Below are 19,369 nucleotides of genomic sequence, written 5' to 3' on the forward strand. Positions count from 1 at the left end.
GCTTATTCATCCCAAGCAACTGTCTGATTGTTTAACATTTCCAAATTCAACTTATAATTTAAATAACTTAATTTTTAGATCTTTTCTCAAGAAATTTCCTTCTACAAACCTTCTCAAAAATGTCTTAAGATGCTTATCTCAAAATTTGAGCTTAGAATTCTTCGTGATTTGGCCGGAATCTTAAAAACTCTAGCATTGGCCCTGGATTACCCGAGAGGTTGACCTTCCTGTATTTTCTTCAAATTTAAAGCAAGTTCCTGATGGTTTCTTCTTCAAGCAGCCCTCCACCATCTACTATACTTCTTTAACTTTCAGTGGTTTTGGAATCTCCTCAAATGCTCGAGTGGTTTTTTCAAAACAGCTTTTTGAAGTCAGCTTTTCCTTTTTATACTTGAATCAGCCTGCTATTCATCCTTAATGGACTGCCTCAACAACCACTTAGTGGGCTGATCCCACTAGACCGACCCAGCTGGCCTTCTTAAACAGTGCTTAAGGTTGATCGCTCATGCAAAACTCAATGCTCAATTACATACTCGATGCTCCATGACATTTACTCGATGCTTGATGGCATACTCGATGGTATTTTGATAATTACTCGATGGTACTCGATGGCAAATTCAATGCCTGATCTCTTCCTTGCTCATGTATACTCAATGCACGACCCTTTCCTCGCGCACGTATGGCCTTTACTCGATGCACGATCCTTTTCTCGCTCATGCATACTCGATGCACGATCCTTTCCTCGATCATGCATGACTTTTATTCGATGCTCGCCTAGTGTTTACTCGATGCTTGGCCACCAATTTCACAGCCAACACTTAGCCAAATTCTCTTCTTGCTAGGTTCACTTATAATCACCTGAGAGCCAAGTTTCTAATACTTAAGCATTTTCCTTCTTCATTTCCTTATCCTTTACCCATTTCCCTACGATTCCACATTAACTCAAATATTAACCCCTCATTTTACTAATCTCAACAATAAACATAGTTAAGTAGGGAAAGTAGGATTCGGGTTTCACATATTTTTTTTCCTCCACGAATTAAGAAAATCTTAATTTATAATTTATATCATAATCAATTAAAAAAAATAACAAAATCTTGTTATTATTCAATATTTGTTTACAACAATTTTGATATTGTGTTTATAAAATGGTCAAATAGATTTTTTTTAATAACTTTTAAAGTGAAACGTTAAACATTTTTTTTTCAATCTCCCATTTCTAATTTTAACATTTATGTCAATATTTATGGTCTAAAAAAATACTTGATTTTTATTTTTCTTTTTATTAAAAATGAATCTCCTAAGTTTCCTTTTTTTTTTTTTTTTAATTTGATTTAAGAAGTAAGAAATAACTTTTTAATATCAATCCTAAATCACAAGTGACAAATATCCGAGCAGTGGATAAAAATAAAAGGTTATTATACTTCATCCATAATTGAAATGAAATTCTGGAAAATAAGAAAGATGGAGTCGATTGTGCTTTTAAAACAAATTAATATTAGGAAGATCCAATCAATTTTAGTTTCCATATTTTATTGTTTGTCTCTTCCCTAACATCTTGATAAAAAAAATCAAAACATTATTTGCATCAAATGAATTTTAATAAAAGTACGTTTTGAATATAATGGAGATCACTGTAATTTATAAAATCATATGAATTTTATGTGAGTAAATCTAAATCTATTACAATAAAGTTTTCAAAAAATAGGTAAAACAAATCACCCGGAGATCATATAATCTGCGAAATGATGAAAAGAAAGTATATGTTTATTAGCTTGAGATTATTTTGTTTCTTCTTTCTCATTTTTCATCCTCTTATTTCAAGCACGTTCTTTTCCTTTTCCAACTTTACATAAAATGGGAAATGCATATAAAATTAAACGAATTACTAAAATTTTTAGAAAATAATAAATTAATTAAAATAGACAATGTTGGATGCATTAATTTTTTTTTTTTTTAAAAAAAAAGTCAAGAAATAACAAAAAAAACAAACAAACAAACAAACAAAGGAATAAAAAAAATATATATCGAAAAAGATGAACAAACAAATATATATGATATTTTAGGGGGAAAAAACCAAACAAACTAAAAAACATATTGTACGAAAATGATAACTAAAAATCCCTAACTTTAAAAGAAATTCATAAAATAGTATATCAAAACCAATTGATTATTGATTGTCTAAAGCACCAATTGATAGGATAATGTAATTTCTCATTGCCTAAAATTAAACAAACTATCTTGTTTACTTGTTGACATTTGAGTAGTGATTTAGTTGAAGTGGGAGTTTGTAAATATTATGAATTCACCTTGGTCATAAGGCAACCCCCTCTCTAAATGATTTTTTTATATATATATTCAATATTTTGTTGGGTTTTATTTAAATGATCTCTTGTTGGCTTGTTAGCATTTGAGTAGTGATTTAGTTGAAGTAAAAGTTTCTAAATGTTGTGAATTTGTGTTGGTTATAAGGCATCCCCCTCTTAAATGATTTTTTTTTTTTTTTTTTTTATGTTCAATACTTTGTTGGGTTGGTTTTATTTAAGTGATTTCATATTGGCTTGTTGGCGTTTGAGTAGTGATTTAGTTGAAGTAGGAGTTTTTAAATATTGTGAATTTGTGTTGGTTATAAAGCATCCCCCAAATGGCTCATTGGCTTCTTAGCATTTGGATGGTTTTACTATGATTTTTTGTCCAAAGCTTATTGAACAAAATCGTGTGGGAACGTCTCCTTCGAGTAGTATAATTGAAGATTCAATTAGAAGAGTTTTCGGTCCTGATCATGGCCATATACAAGGATTAGGAACGTTGTTGGGTTTTATGTCCTAAAACTAGTGGTTTGTAAATAATAAAACTTATTCTGAAAGTTCAATAAGTTGTTATTGAATATATGAATTGCTTATTTCATTTTAGAAATAAATCTAATAAACTAAAAGATCCATGACTATTATATGAATACTTGAACTTTATGTGGAGACATAAATGTTGATCAAATTCGAGTAAATAGTCAAAATGGTCTATAGTATATGAATAAGGTTGGGTGCCTTATTCTGGTAACACTATCAGATGCAACTCACTTTGTAGTTGTTACAAGGAGTTGTAAAGTGCTACAGACGATGTGATCCTGATTCGTACATGTTATGACATGAGGAGTGAGAGCGTTCTGTGCAATGGGTTTGTACAAGATCGAACCAAAAAATTAGTCACTCTTACTTTATAACGTTGTTTACTGTTTAAGACTGTCTATTTCAAAGCGATGACTTAGGTAACTTGACCTTAATCTTGAACTAACTATGAACTCCTGTTTATTCGGGGTTATCTTTAGATTTTCATAGATGAGGGTTGGCTCAACAGCGTTAGCTCAATAAACCTCCATGTCAGGGGTAAGAACGGGTAGATAGTTGGGTACATAGGGTGTAAGATGGAACTCACTCCTACCCACTTTCAGGGATAGTAAAGAGGTTGTTCCCTTAAGTGCTGACTCCGGGTCTTGAACAAGGGGTCCCACCATCTCCCCGAGAGGGACTCAGTTTGTTGATTAGATCACAGACCAATTGTTCATTAGAGGATCAGTGGGACTTAAGGAACAAAAGGTAATCTCAGGGGTAAAACAGCCATTTGATCCAATCGTTACTACGAACAACCTATGAAGGGTTAACTTACTAATCATGGTTATATCTAGTGGACATAATACATCTACAGTGAGGGGAGTGCAATTTTGGGCTTTAATCGGGTGACCCAGTAGTTAATGAATGGGGGTTAATTCGGTGTAAAGAGTTTAACCAATTAATCTTGGATCGTTAGAGCCCATGATCTGTAGGACCACGAGGTCCCCCTACTAGCTCATAAATGGTTAGCCTTAGAGTAGCGTGATAAGTTAATTTGAAACGTTCAAATTAGAATTAAGGGAATTAGTAATTATATGTGATATAATTACGCGTTTAATTTTGGAATTAAACGAAATTGGAGAATCAATTAATATTTAAATATGAATTAATGAATAGGGATTCATGATGAAGGAATTTGTGTTAAATTAATTTAATATTTGATATTAAATTAATTAGAATTGATTAAATTGTTTAATTGATTATTTCTTATTTATTTTATTGAAAACTTAATTATTTGTAAAATTAATAAAGATTTCAAATTTTAAAAACAAAAATTGATTTTGAAAATCAATTTGTAAATTCAAAAATTGAAAAAGATTGAAAATGGAAAATCCCAAAAGTGGGATATCTCCACTTTCTATCCTAGTAGCTCACACATTCTCCACTCCTTTCTTGGTACAATCTTCCAAGTATCAGGTGTATTTCCTGCAGCAATCCTCTTTGCATGATGGTTTTGCAATAAATGAAGAAGATTGGACTGAGAATCGAGTATGCATTTGTTGAGTTTTTGCTTAAGAACTTAAGGTTGAAGAATGTCTTCTTTCATGGTGCAACAGTGTTTTCTTCTCCAAATTTCCTTTATTCAAGCTTATTTTAAGTCCCACAACTCAATCTAAGGCACCAAGAGAATAATAAGGAAGGCCTTGAGGTGGTTCACAAGTTGATTTGGAGAAGATTTGCAGCTGGAATCGAGATTCAAGTTGTTCTACAAAGGTATGTTATGAAACCCTCTTATTTGTTTATGAGCGTGCTTAATTTAAAGCCAAAATTAATGTAGAATGCTTATTGATCCGCTGTAGTTCTGTTGCGCGTTCTCTGGTTCTAACAATTGGTATCATAGCATCATTCAAGCATTCAATTAGTTTAATTTTGGCTTGGTGGGTGTTTTTCATGAGATATATGAAAATGGTGCACTGATATGGTTTTCTGAGATTTGACATTTAAATTCTCTTCGATTCCTTTTTTAAATTTGTAATTCGATCTTGTTTGATGAGCTTATATGTGTGCTCAAGAGTCTGCAATTTATTTTGAGTCATTAGAGTTGAAATTAAGTTGTATTTGAAGAAAAAAGTGAAGAAGGCCGAGTTGCAGAAAATTGATCATGAGCTTCTGTCCAGGCAGCATTGCAACGCTGCTCATATTCGAACGAGGATCAAGTTCAACGAGTAGCGAGGACGAGTTGAACCGGTCAAGTAGTGGTAACGAGGAGCGAGGAACGAGTTCAACCGTTCCAACTATCAAGCAGCGAGTTTTCAACCGTGGACCGAGTTTTAACCATCGAGTTTGACTAGTTTTCTTCAAATTATGTATGGTTCAGCCTCAAATGGTTTTTGGCTGGTCTGGTTCAGTCAATTCTGGTCTGATTCAAGCTATTTGGGTTGATTCAAGTGGTCCGAAAGCATTTTGGAGTCGTTTCTTGTTGGTTTTTGTAATAATTAGGCCATTGTTTGCTTGAAAATACCAAAACTAAAATCATATCAGTATGCGTTTAATTATTTATACATGTGATGTATGTTATATTAAATAAATCTTGTATGTGCATAAAGTATATCATGTAGATTTAAAATCCCACCATAGGAAGCATGTTACATGCATTAAAAGTATGTTATAAAGTGTTATAATATATAGTATGCATGTTTAGGATTTCTTTTATTTAATATAAATGTTATATTAAATATTGAATGCCTTTGATGTATGTTATGGATGTTTAGTATGTCTAAAACTTTGTAAGTTGTTATAAAATTGGGTTAGACATTTAAAATCCATAACAAAGAATAGCTGCATGCTCACGTAGGTTAACTACTTGTTTTAATAGTTAAAATAGGTCTTTAAAACTTGTAAAACTAGAGTTACAAACTCAACCGATATATAATCTTGTCTAAGGCTAGAGGTATTTAAGTTGACGGTCTACGGAACACCTCCTACCTAGGGATTATAGTCGAATAATTAAGCATTGTTAACCGGTTTTATGAGCAAATACGTGAGCGATGTGAGGTTTTAAAACTGATTTATCACCTAGACATCGTAGGTTAAATCCAAATATAAACGTTATACTTGGATAAACACCTAGACTTGGATTGTTTAATTAATCGGAACAAGCCTAAGAAAATGTATACCCCGTTTAACGTTAGAACACTTCAGTGGGAGTTTAATAACATATATGATATGCTATTAGAACACTTCAGTGAAAATAAATAACGTATATGATATGTTAGAACGCTTCAGATGGAGATTATAAACATATATGATATGATTATTTTTAGCTCTCATGTCCCTAAGAGTTCACGATCGAAATTCATGTTTAACTTCGTATCACTTTGGGAGTGACCTCCATTCGGGAAGTGTTTACGTGAATCGAGATTTTGGTGAATAGGGAAAGTTGTTCACCATAAAATCAAATGTGATGCTTTGATTTTAATTTTCATGTCCCAAGATGTTCGCATCATGAGGCTCATGCGGCACTTCGTGTCACCCTTGGAGTGGCCTCCATTCGGAAAGAGTTTGTCTGAATCAATCAAGGTGAATGAGGGGAAGTTGTTCAATGGAAAATCAAATATACAATATATTGATTTCAATTCTTACGTCCCTAGATAATTTCCACGTGAGATCCGTGCAGCACTTCGTGTCACTCTAGGAGTGACCTCCATTCAGGAAGTATTCATCATGAGATCAAGATCAAAGCGAATGGGAGAAGTAGTTCATAGTAAGTGGGTGAAGGATATGTGTCAACATATCCTACGGTCTTTTCTGTTGGTTTGGATCGTGAGATTCCTATGTTGCGCCTTCTTGTCGTCTTTAAGTTGGCCTCGCTAGTCGTTTAACGATGGCTATCCCTTCGAAGGGTTTTAAAATAGGATTTGGAACAACTCAAACTCTAGAAATATATAGGATTTCCAAAGTCATTTTCAACTTTGACTTTCCAATTCAGGAGCATCGTTGGGGTCGACTTCTAAGGTCTGAAAATAGAGGGTTACACTTACAGAATTACTAAAGAGTTAGTAATTTCTGATCAAAACAGTTGCTAAATGACTATTGGAATATGGGTTATTCTGGAGATAGTATTTAGTAAAGAATGTCTTGCTGTAGTATCGATGCAAAAATAATCTTGGGTATATTATTACTTTACTAAAACTTGATTGGGTTTAAAAAGCAATTCATTGATAAAATTTGTTTATATTTTTCATAATGACGAGTTCATTAGTACAGTTGTTGGCGTCTGATAAACTTATTGGGGACAATTATGTCACTTGAAAAATAAACCTGAATACTATATTGATGATAGATGATCTACGGTTCGTTTTAACTGAGGAGTGTCCTCCCATTCCTGGCTCAAATACAAACCGAACTATTCGGGATGCATACGATAGATGGATTAGGGCTAATGACAAAGCTCGTGCCTATATCCTTGCCAGCATATCTGATGTCTTGGCGAAGAAACACGAGAGTATAGGTACTGCCAAAGAGATTATGGAATCTCTCTATGGGATGTTTGGAAATCATCATTCTCCCTGAGGCATGATGCTATCAAATACATTTACAATTGCTGTATGAAAGAAGGGGTCTCTGTTAGAGAACATGTTTTGGACATGATGGTCCATTTCAATGTGGCAAAAGTAAATGGGGTTGTCGTTGACGAGAGAAGTCAAGATTGTTTTATCCTAGAATCTCTTCCGAAGAGTTTTCTGCAATTCTGCACAAACACGCTTATGAATAAAATAGAATATAACCTGACTACTCTACTCAATGAGCTAAAGGCTTACCAGACTATGATGAGAGCTAAAGCTCTAGAACTGGAAGTAATGTTGTTACCGCTAAGAAGAGAGGAACGTCCTCCAAAAAACCTGATGTTGCTTCTTCTTCACATAATAAGAGTATTCCTGTTAAGAAGAACAAGGGGAAATGGAATAAGAAAATCGCTGGTAAAAAAGGCAAGGCTAACGCTGTAGATAAAGAAAAGTGTTTCCACTACAAAGAAAAAGGGCACTAGAAGAGAAACTGCCCTCAGTACCTTGCAGAGAAGAGAGCAGATAAAACAAAACATTGCTTGTTGTACTCAACCAGTGGGAGATGTTGCTATTTGAAGATGATCTTATCTACTTTTGTTACTGTAATAAAAGTTATTTTGTCTTGTTGTAAAAGAACAAATTGTATAAATGTTTATTCTAAATGGAATGTTCATTAGCAAAAATTATGTTTGTTCTATAGCAAAGCAACTTCTGTTAGAACCAACTTAGTTAAATACCATTTGCAAATATTTAGATATTTAAAACGGCTAGAAATCAATAAAGGCAAGTAGTTATTTAACCTAAAGTGATAAGTTTAGAACACTTGAAAAGTTCAAAGTGTACAAAACTTGTTAGGTAAAATAAAACCGAAATACTTCAATTGGATCAAAGTATAGAAAGTTTGAAATTTCTAGGACTATTTGATAGAACATGAAATCCAGTGAAAACTTTCTATGCCTAGTTACCTTAATTGTTTTTAAACATCATTCCAATTTAAGGTATTTCTGAAATCGATATGAGATATAGAGAACTCATAAAAGTTGTTTATGATATGTAAAAGTTGTTTACATAGTTCAGAAATCTGAAAAGATCAATGTAAGCGTTAATATCAAACCTTTTAGAGTTGGAATATTGTTCGAGATCACCATGTATTATTTGTTTCCATAAAAGTTTGTATATATCAATAAAGAGTTATTGATTAAAACTGACACTGTAAATAAAAGTTGTTTTGAACAAGTCAAATGCATCTTACTCAAATAGTTAAGAGTACCTTGATGTAGTGTGAGGAACATATGACTTCCCAGCCATTATTGAGAAACAAGAGTTGTGAAAATAAGATGCATTCCTCATATAGTTGAATAAGAAATCTATTGTATACTAACATGTATATAGCGATTCTCTCGGCTAAAGTGTTTGAGAATCTTCTAGTAAGACTAGGAATACCAGGTATATAACCTAGGGCAAGTGGGAGAAAAATCGGGTATGTGATACCGAATGGTAAACCATCAATATGTGATCCCCTAGTTTATTGTATATCTCTGTAAAAACTCAAAAACTCAATATTATATATTCAAATATATATATTACTGATGCGTTATTTTATGATGTGGAATTATGGATGAATTGCGTTGATGAAAATGCGTTGAGCACTCAAGTTTTCTCAGTGAAATCCAAGTGTAAACTCCACTGAGTTTCCTGGTAAATCCAGCGTCGAAATCAGGAACTTTGGAAAATAGGTTGCGGTAGTAATTTTTAGGAAAACTTTGCGGTAACCAAATAAATCAATAGTTGTTGAGGTTGTTGTTTGAGGTAGTGAAAAATAAACAAATGCGGCGAAGTTTGAAAAGAGCTGAATAAACGAAAGATGCGATGAGTATGCAGTGAACGGGTTGAGAAAATTTTCGGCCAACACTTCCTAAGATGTGTTCATGCAATGCGATCATGCAACATGCATGCAACAGTAAACCACCTCTCGGTGCGAATGCCACAACTTCTAAGGCTAGAACGCATGCAATATATGCGATAAGTCTATAGGACCTACACATAAGCCTCTATTCTTATTTATGCGATGACAAAATGACACACACACAAATAAGGCGATCACATAATATCATTCCTATCTCTAGGTTGCATGCGATGCAGGTTGACAAATAGAGCTTATCTCTAAGTCTCTATCTCTTGTTTATGCAGTTCTAATCTTGCTCTCTCGAGTCTAGATTCTAACCTAGCTCTCTTGAGTCATTAGGTTCTTTCTTTAGACTCTCTCTCTCGAGTAGCTCTAAAGGGTGTTGGGCACAACATAAAACAAGACAATCGCAAGCAATGAACTTCCTAGGTCATGTTAGCTTAGTTCTTCTCAACCCATTCGACTAGTTTAGCTACTCATGCATGCTAAGAGAGTGAACGGATGTAGAATAAGAATTTCCATTGTATAAATTTAAAGATGAAGTACAAAATAACAATGCAAGTAGAATAAAGAGCCTGGTAGCAATCTCTTGCTGCCCAGGCTTTTACACTGTTTTTCTACTCATGTTCAAAAGATAATCTCACTCTCGCGAGAGTCGGCCCGCTCTCTGCTTCTACGCCTCATGATTCTCTCTCGAGTTGTCCTGAGCGATCTCCGGGGTCTTTACTCGTCTCTTACTCTGCCTTAAAATAAAAAGAAAAAACTATGGACAAAGAAGTGCGATCCGAACTTATGAATTTTCGAACTGGTGAACCACTTTTCTGAATGATGCCTTTGGTATTTATAGAACTTCGAGGTGAAGGAGGCTTCTCTCTTATGATTGATGCGTTATTTTATGATGTGGAATTATGGATAAATTGTGTTGATAAAAATGTGTTGAGCACTTAAGTTTTCTCAGTGAAATCCAAGTGTAAACTCCACTGAGTTTCCTAGTAAGTCCAAGGTCGAACTCAAGGACTTTGGAAAATAGGTTGTGGTGGTAATTTTTAGGAAAACTTTGCGGCAACCAAATAAATCAATAGTTGTTGAGGTTGTTGTTTGCGGTAGTGAAAAATAAACAAATGCGGAAGAGTTTGAAAAGAGCTGAATAAACGGAAGATGCGATGAATATGCAGTGAACGGGTTAAGAAAAGTTTAGGCCAACACTTCCTAGGATGTGTTCATGCTATGCGATCATGCAACATGCATGCAACAGTAAACCATCTCTCGGTGAGAATGCCACGGCTTCTAAGGCTGGAACACATGTGATATATGCGATAAGTCTATAAGACCTATACATAAACCTCTATTCTTATATATGCGATTTCAAAATGACACACACACAAATAAGGCGACCACATAATATCATTTCCATCTCTAGGATGCAAGCGATGCAGGTTGACAAACAGAGCTTATCTCTAAGTCTCTATCTCTTGTTTATGCAGTTCTAATCTTACTCTCTCGAGTCTAGATTCTAACCTAGCTCTCTTGAGTCATTAGGTTCTTTCTTTATACTCTCTCTCTCGAGTAGCTCTAAAGAAGTGTTGGGCACAACATAAAACAAGACAATCGCAAGCAATAAACTTCCTAGGTCATGTTAGCTTAGTTCTTCTCAACCCATTCGACTAGTTTAGCTACTCATGCATGCTAAGAGAGTGAACAGATGTAGAATAAGAACTTCCATTGTATAAATATAAAGATGAAGTACAAAATAACAATGCAAGGATAGAATAAAGAGCCTGGTAACAATCTCTTGCTGCCCAGACTTTTACACTATTTTTCTACTCGTGTTCAAAAGATAATCTCACTCTTGCGAGAGTCGGCCCGCTCTCTGCTTCTACGCCTCAAGGTTCTCTCTCGAGTTTCCCTGAGCGATCTCCGGTATCTTTATTCGTCTCTTGCTCCACCTTAAAATAAAAAAGGAAAAACTATGGACAAAGACGTGCGATCCGAACTTATGAATTTTCGAACTGGTGAAACCCTTTTCTGGAGGATGCCTTTGTTATTTATAGAGCTTCAGGGTGAAGGAGGCTTCTCTCTTATGATTGCTCAGATGGGATGGCTTTAATTCCCTGACTGATGTGCAGAATATTTGTCACCGAAAAGCTGAATATACTTGTTATCGTTAGCAGCTGTCACCTTAATTCGGATTCGACCGACATCAACTTTCTGTCCCATTGCGATTAATTATGCCTTTCACCTAGATGCGCCCACCAAGTTGCGGCAATCCTTCTTGAGCGAATGTTTGCGAACACAATCATCGCAAAGCCTTACGGTAATGCTGCGCTCGACCAATGATTTTCTATTATCGTAATTTCCACCTTGCGTCAATGCATATTCTGCATAAAAATATAAAAATCAATTGTTCCTATGCGATGAACGCATGCGGCTGCAATATAATAAACTTAATACTTTTTGGACGCAATTTAACACATTTTATCAATGCAAGCCAGCATATTGTTTAAGAACTTAGCACTATGATAACATGCATTTCTACCCGTTATCAGTTACCACTGGAGTTTTAGTCCAAGTGGGAGTTTGTTCGATTTTATGTCCTAAAACTCGTGGTTTGTAAACAACAAAACTTATTCTGGAAATTCAATAAGTTGTTATTAAATATATGAATTGCTTATTTCGTTTTAGAAATAAATTCAATAAACTAAAAGATCCATGACTATTATATGAATACTTGAACTTTATATGGAGACATAAAAGTGGATCAGGTTCGAGTAAATAGTCAAAATGGTCTATAATATATGAATAAGGTTGGGTGTCTTATTCTGGTAACATATTCTGGTAACACTATCAAATTTGACCCACTCTATAGTTGTTACAAGGAATTGTAAAGTGCTACAGACGATGTGATCTTGATTCGTACATATTATGACATGAGAAGTGGGTGTGTCCTATGCAATGGGTTTGTACAAGATTGGACCACAAAGTTAGTCACTCTTACTTTATAACATTGTTTACTGTTTAAGACTGTCTATTTCAAAGCGATGACCTAGGTAACTTGACCTTAATTTAAGCTAACTACGAACTCCTATTTATTCAGGATTATTCTTAGATTTATATAAGTGAGGGTTGGTTCAACAGCGCCGGCTCAATAAACCTCCGTATTAGGAGTAAGAACGGGTAGATAGTTGGGGATATAGGGTACAAGATGGAATTCACTCCTACCCACTTTCAAGAATAGTAGAGAGATTGTTTCCTTAAGTACTGACTCTAGGTCTTGAACAAGAGGCCCCACCCTCTCATTGGCCCGAGAGGGACTCGGTTTGTTGATTGGATCACAAACCAATTGTTCATTAGAGGATCAGTGGGACTTAAAGAACAAGAGGTAATCTCGGGGGTAAAATAACCATTTGACCCAATCGTTATTGCGAACAACCTATGAAGGGTTAACTTACTAATCATGGTTATATCAAGTGGACATAATATATCTACAGTGGGGGGAGTGCAACTCTGGGCTTTAGTGGAGTGACCAAGTAGTTAATGAATGGAGGTTAATTCAGTGTAAAGAGTTTAGCCAATTAATCTCGGATTATTGGAGCCCATGATTTGTAGGTCCACGAGGTCCCCCTACTAGCTCATAAATGGATTAGCCTTAGAGTAGTGTGATAAGTTAATTTGAAACATTCAAATTAAAATTAAGGGAATTATTAATTATATGTGGTATAATTATACGTTTAATTTTGGAATTAAATAGAATTGAAGAATCAATTAATATTTAAATATTATTTTAATATTAAATTCATGAATAGGGATTCATGATGGAGGAATTTGTGTTAAATTAATTTAATGTTTGATATTAAATTAATCAAAATTAATTAAATTATTTAATTATTTATTTATTATTAATTTTATTGAAAAATTTAATTATTCAATTAATTTTGTAAAATTAATACAGATTTCAATTTTGAAAAACAAAAATTTATTTTGGAAATCAATTTGTAAATTCAAAAATTGAAAAAGATTGAAAATGGAAAAACCCAAAAATGGGATATCTCCACTTTCTATCCTAGTAGCTCACACATTCTTCACTCTTTTCTTGATTCAATCTTCCAAGCATAAGGTGCATTTCATGCAGCAATCCTATTTGCATGATGGTCTTGCAATAAATATAGAAGATTGGGCTGAGAATCGAGCATGCATTTGTTGAGTTTTTTATTAATACTTAAGGTTGAAGAAGGTCTTCTTCCATGGTGTAGCAGTATCTTCTTCTCAAAATTTCCTTTATTCAAGCTTATTTTGAGTCCCACAACTCAATCTAAGGCACCAAAGAATAGTAGAGAAGACCTTGAGGTAGTTAAAAAGTTGATTTGGAGAAGATTTGCAGCTAGAATCGAGATTCAAGTGGTTCTACAAAAGTATGTTATGAAACCCTCTTATTAGTTTATGAGCATACTTAATTTAAAGCTAAAATTAATGAATTAGAATACTTAATGATCCGTTGTATTTCCATTATGCGTTCTCTAGTTCTAACAAACGTCTCCTTCAAGTAGTATAATAAAAGTTAATGGACCGGGATATGACACTAATAAAGCAATTAAATAGCTAATTACTACATTGACAAAAAGTCATCTGGTTCGTAACAAGTGAATCGGACCTTGAATTGCTCGAAGCAAGCCATAAACCGGTCCAACCAACAACTAGACCACCCTTGAACTGCTCGAATTGGGCGAACCACAAGCAAACGGGAGAAAATTCTCTGCGACGCTACGAAGAATTTTCTCTATCGCGACGCTACTGTACAGAAACATTCTCCCTCAAATCAACGTCCACAAATAGCTCCGAATCGCCAGAAAACCACCGAGAAACATCACGAATGACTCAAAACTAAATACTTACAGACTCTATAGCAATTATGCCCTAAAACATGGGCCCTTATAATCAATTTATAAACATAAAAGTCATAAATCTATGCCCTATCTTGAAAACATCCATTAACAAACCACATTCATCATAAAAAGTCATTCATCACATGAATCAAACAGTAAAATGCAAAAATTTAAATCCCACCATTACTATAAAATTAATTTAAAAAAAAATGGCAATTTGAGATTAAAACCAACGTTCTAATACTAACTGAAGGAACCCCTAAGAGGGAAACCTTGAACGAAAGCGGGATCGACCCAAATCCTAATTCTTTTTCGAAAAACAATTTTACAGAGACGAAGTACAGATCATGAAATTATCAAAATTAACACATAATGCTAAATCAAAAGGAAAAGAAAGAATTTTATGGTTTTCAGGAAACCTACCTTTGAAGACCTTCTTCACAGGAAACCTTTGAATTCCAATTGGCACTACCACTTGGAAACCTCAATAACTACAGGGTTAAGAACCCAAGAGTGTGTGGGGCTCTGGTGATTTTGACTTGAGGGAAGAAGAATTTTGTGAGAGGATGAAAAATTAGGAAAAACTTAGAAACTTTCTCTGTGTTATATATATATATATTTCTTTATGTTCCTCACTCTCCTTTCTTATAGGAGGAAGATGAAGACCAACAACCAGCCAAACCATGTCTTGTGGTGGAGAGAAAAGAGGGGAACTCCCTCCCTATAACTAATTTTAAAATAAAAATAAAATTAATTATTAAAAAATTAATTAATTAATTAATTAATAATACATTTATTTAATATATATTCATATGATAACTACTTTATCATATAATATATATTAAACTATATGATATATCAAATATATCATATAAACTATAGTTTCAATATTGTATCATATACAATATAACCTGTAGTTGTATCATATACAATATAACCTGTAGTTGTATCATATACAATATAACCTGTAGTTTCCTTTCTCTCAAAAATGACATTTAATATAAATCACATTTATATTAAATTTTAATTATATGAATCTAATTCACATAACTAATATAAATCTAATTCATATTTGAATATGAGTGAACAAAATCATATTCAAATATTTATTTCTTCTCTCAAATATATTATATTATAATATATCGAATACATTATAGTAATTATATCATATAATTAACTTAATTATATCACATATAATTAATTCCCTCAAATAATTTGAACAATTCATATTATTCCAAAAACTGATTCTCATTAATCTCATTGAGCTACCGAGAGGACCTCATGGACCTGTAGCTTGAAGCTCTAACAATATGTGAATAATTAGTCAAACTCTTTAATTAAATTATTCACCATCCGTTAACTGTCAAACACTCTACTAAAGACCCACAGCTGCACTTTTCGCACTACAGATATATTTCTATGTCCATTGGATATAACCATTCGATAGTACAACGACCCTTCATAAATTGCTCATAAGTACAACTAGACCAAAATTACCATTTTGCCTCTATAGTTACATCTAACTCTTTAAGTATCATTGATTCCTCTAATGAACAATAAACCATAGTCCCACTATGACTAATCCTTCTCGGGCCAAGAGAGGGTATGACATCACATTGTTCAAGCCCCGGAATTAGCCCTTAAGGGAGCAATTTATCTACTTGTCTTGACATTGGGGAAGAAGTGAATTTCATCTTGTGTAGCTGTATTCCCAACTCCCCAATCAAACGAATCTTCAAAATGGTAGACTTGTTGAGTCGGCGATCTGGCCACTCTCACCCATGCAAATCAAAGGACTGCCTTCATAGGCAGGAGTTTACAACTCATTCGGGATTCAGATCATGTTATCTATGGTCATCCTGATGAAATGTAAGTCTCTATTAAGAACGGTGTTATACAATGAGACTACACATTTCATGATCCGGTCTTATACAAACTCATTTATATAGAATATCCTCGTTCACATGTCTCCACATGAATGATAGGACCATATCATTTGTAGCACTTTACAACAATTGTAACATCTGCAAAGCAGGTCATACTCATAGTGTCACAAGGATAAAGTATTCAGCATTACCCATCTACTACAGATCATTTAGGTTATCACTTAAAACATGATCCATTTGTATGTCTCTATATACATGTTTAATCTACGAGATAACCTTGGAACTTAGTTTATTAGTTTGTGATTATGTAACGAAATTTGAAATAAAATATCATATATTTTATTAAATAAACAATGAGTTTGTACAATACATTTACAAACTATAGAATCCTACGAGATTAAACATGCATATAAGAATCTCAAAGAAAGATAATAAAGATTTGAGAAATACCAAAATAGATTTGAAAAATACCTAGACAACTTAAAATCGATGAGGAAAAATGGTGGATTGTGATTTTGGAGACGATGAAAAGTATTGCTTGTTGGATCGTGACAGACAGATAGTACACAATCAATCCAACGCCCAAATTGATTTCTCATGAACTGCAATCGAATGTCCAAATTGTAGCCCATTAGAATCCTTTCGACCAATTCCATGGTTGCATCAATACAATGAGTACACAATCAATCCTTCTCAATCTTAGCTCATCCATCACACCGTTGTGTGAGCCATTACTCCACTGATAACAGCAATTAAGAAGTGGAAAGCATTTTTTCCTTGTAACTTGAAAATGAGATGATCGAGTTAAGGGCAATAGATGGAGACGACGAAGTAGAAACTGAGAGAGAACCAATAGATAGGGAGAGAATGAAAATGAAGGCTGAGAAGAAAACATAAAAAAGCGTAATTCTTTTTTTGGGAGATGACTATGCGCTTCCAATTTCTAGAGTTCCCACTTTTTTTCTTTTCATAGAATTTTTCAAAAATTGTTATGCTCAGATGCAATTAAAAGATATATTTGTTGTAGTGACATCAACTCAGATAGATAAGACTATTTCATCTCCGGAAAGAAAATGTAACAACATATAATGTGAAATGTAGATGCATTGAAAAGGATGGTAGCTTCCTTAATAAAGGACAAGATAAATTTGTCATAACTCTCTTTATCTATTTAATTTGTGTTTTATATAACATTTTGAATATGTTGTTTCTATAGGAAAAAAATGAGTGAACAAAATTCTAATAATCCTGTTAGAGTATCAGCATCAGCAAATATTCCAGCTCCAATCCTAAATTTCCCACCTAAATTTAGTTAGTATTCAAATTTAGTATTGTTTGAAATTTTTCTAACCATATTATTGGTGAAAAAGAGTGTTACTACCTACACTCCCCATAAGCATTTGTTGCTAGATTGGGTTGGTTCAGGAGAAGTCGTTGCTGAAGGTAGATGGTCTTCCAATGATCCATCAATCCTTGTCCATCACATACCTCTTGGCCTAAATGCAGTTCGTGTATGGGTTGATACGTTAAAAATACCAAATTCCTTCTTATGGAGGCCAACATCTGACATTATTATTATTGACGATCATGTGGGCACTATTGTTGCATGGCCAATGGATAAAGTCAAACTATGTAAGAAAATTTATTTACTACTTTGTAAATTAGGTATTTATTTAGTTCATTAACTAATCTATTGCTAGATTTAGATCATGATGATTTATAAAATCTATTTTGTTTTATTTTTTATTAGGTGATTGATACGACGATAAACATCATAATTACAAGCTTTTTATGGGAGAATTTTGGTATCACTATAATTTAAATATCTCTTTTGATTGTATTAGTTTTTTGGGATTATATACGTAGTCATTTTATATGGATTAAGAATTTACAACTTGTTCCATCTGTTCCATCAGATAAGAACTTTGTTGGAACATTCTTTTGATGACTATATCAAACTTTTTGGATGAATATAGTGTTTTATTTCTTTTGTATGCTATAAATTTGAAGATTTTGGTTACAATTATGATCGTAGATTTGGATGAAATATGAATTACATCTTTCTTTGTCTAAATAATAATATGGGCAAGCGACTTCTATAAATATATGTTTATAATTAATTCTATAATAATATTTGCGAAACAAATTGTAAAATGTAAAAAAAAAAAAAAAAACTGTTATTAACAAGTGCTATTAAAGATCAATTATAACATTGTTTTTACTACTACAAAAAAATGCTACAGAAAGTTCATTAACATTGAAATTCATGCTTGAAGATGGGGTATTCATAACTTTTATTTTCTATTTCTATGAAAAAAAAAATACTAATAAAAATAAAGGACTTTCAATAGCGTGTCTAAAATCGCTATAAAACATCTTTTATAACATTTTTTTTATTGCTCTAAAAACTTTTAGTGGTACCTTTTCAGTACAATGAAATATTTCCATAACATTGAATTTAACTATCACATGTCAACTTTCTATACCACTATTAATAGTTGTACAAAAACGCTATGTAAAGTTGAGAACTTTTAATAACATCGGTTACGATGGCATTTATAATACGTTATGTCTTTTATAGTGTCTTTACAATGTTATTAAAAACGCTATTGAAACATTTTGATAACATTTTTTATAGCGCTGGAAAAGTGCTATCAAAACGTTTTAACGCTTTTTTTTAGCGTTGGACAAATGCTATTGAAACTTTTTTATTGCACTTTTCTAACACTATAAAAAAAAATTCTCAAAATGTTTCAATAGCGTTTTTTTTTACGCTATGAAAAGTTTTTATAACATCATATATGTGCTATCAAAATAAACTTTTTATAGCGTTGAAAAAACGCTATGGAAAGTCATGGACTTTCAATAAATGAGCTATGACAGCATTTCGAAAACGCTATGGAAAATCTGAAAGCATTTTTTTAATGCTATTGTAAGTGATATTTCTTAGAGTGATAACATCATCTTATATTGAATTATTGATTTGTTGACTAATCTTTTATTCATAAATTATTTAAGTTTATACTTATTTTATAGTTTACACTACCTATTATGTTGATGCATATATTTTGTTTCAAATTTTTATATGTTTGCTTAAAGTTGTTCTACGACTTAAATCAAGTTTGTTATAAAGTATATTATTTTAGTTTTTCGTGTATCCATGATTTTTTTTTTTTCCAGAATATTCGTCAATACATCTATAAATTTGAGTTGATATTTTTGTTCTTGCCAACAAGACTTGGGATAAAATTGACATGTTATCCAAACTTTAAAGGACTAAAAAAGATAATTTACTCCATCCTAA

Source organism: Benincasa hispida, chromosome 7 (assembly GCF_009727055.1).
Source record: "Benincasa hispida cultivar B227 chromosome 7, ASM972705v1, whole genome shotgun sequence".
NCBI lineage: Eukaryota > Viridiplantae > Streptophyta > Magnoliopsida > Cucurbitales > Cucurbitaceae > Benincasa > Benincasa hispida.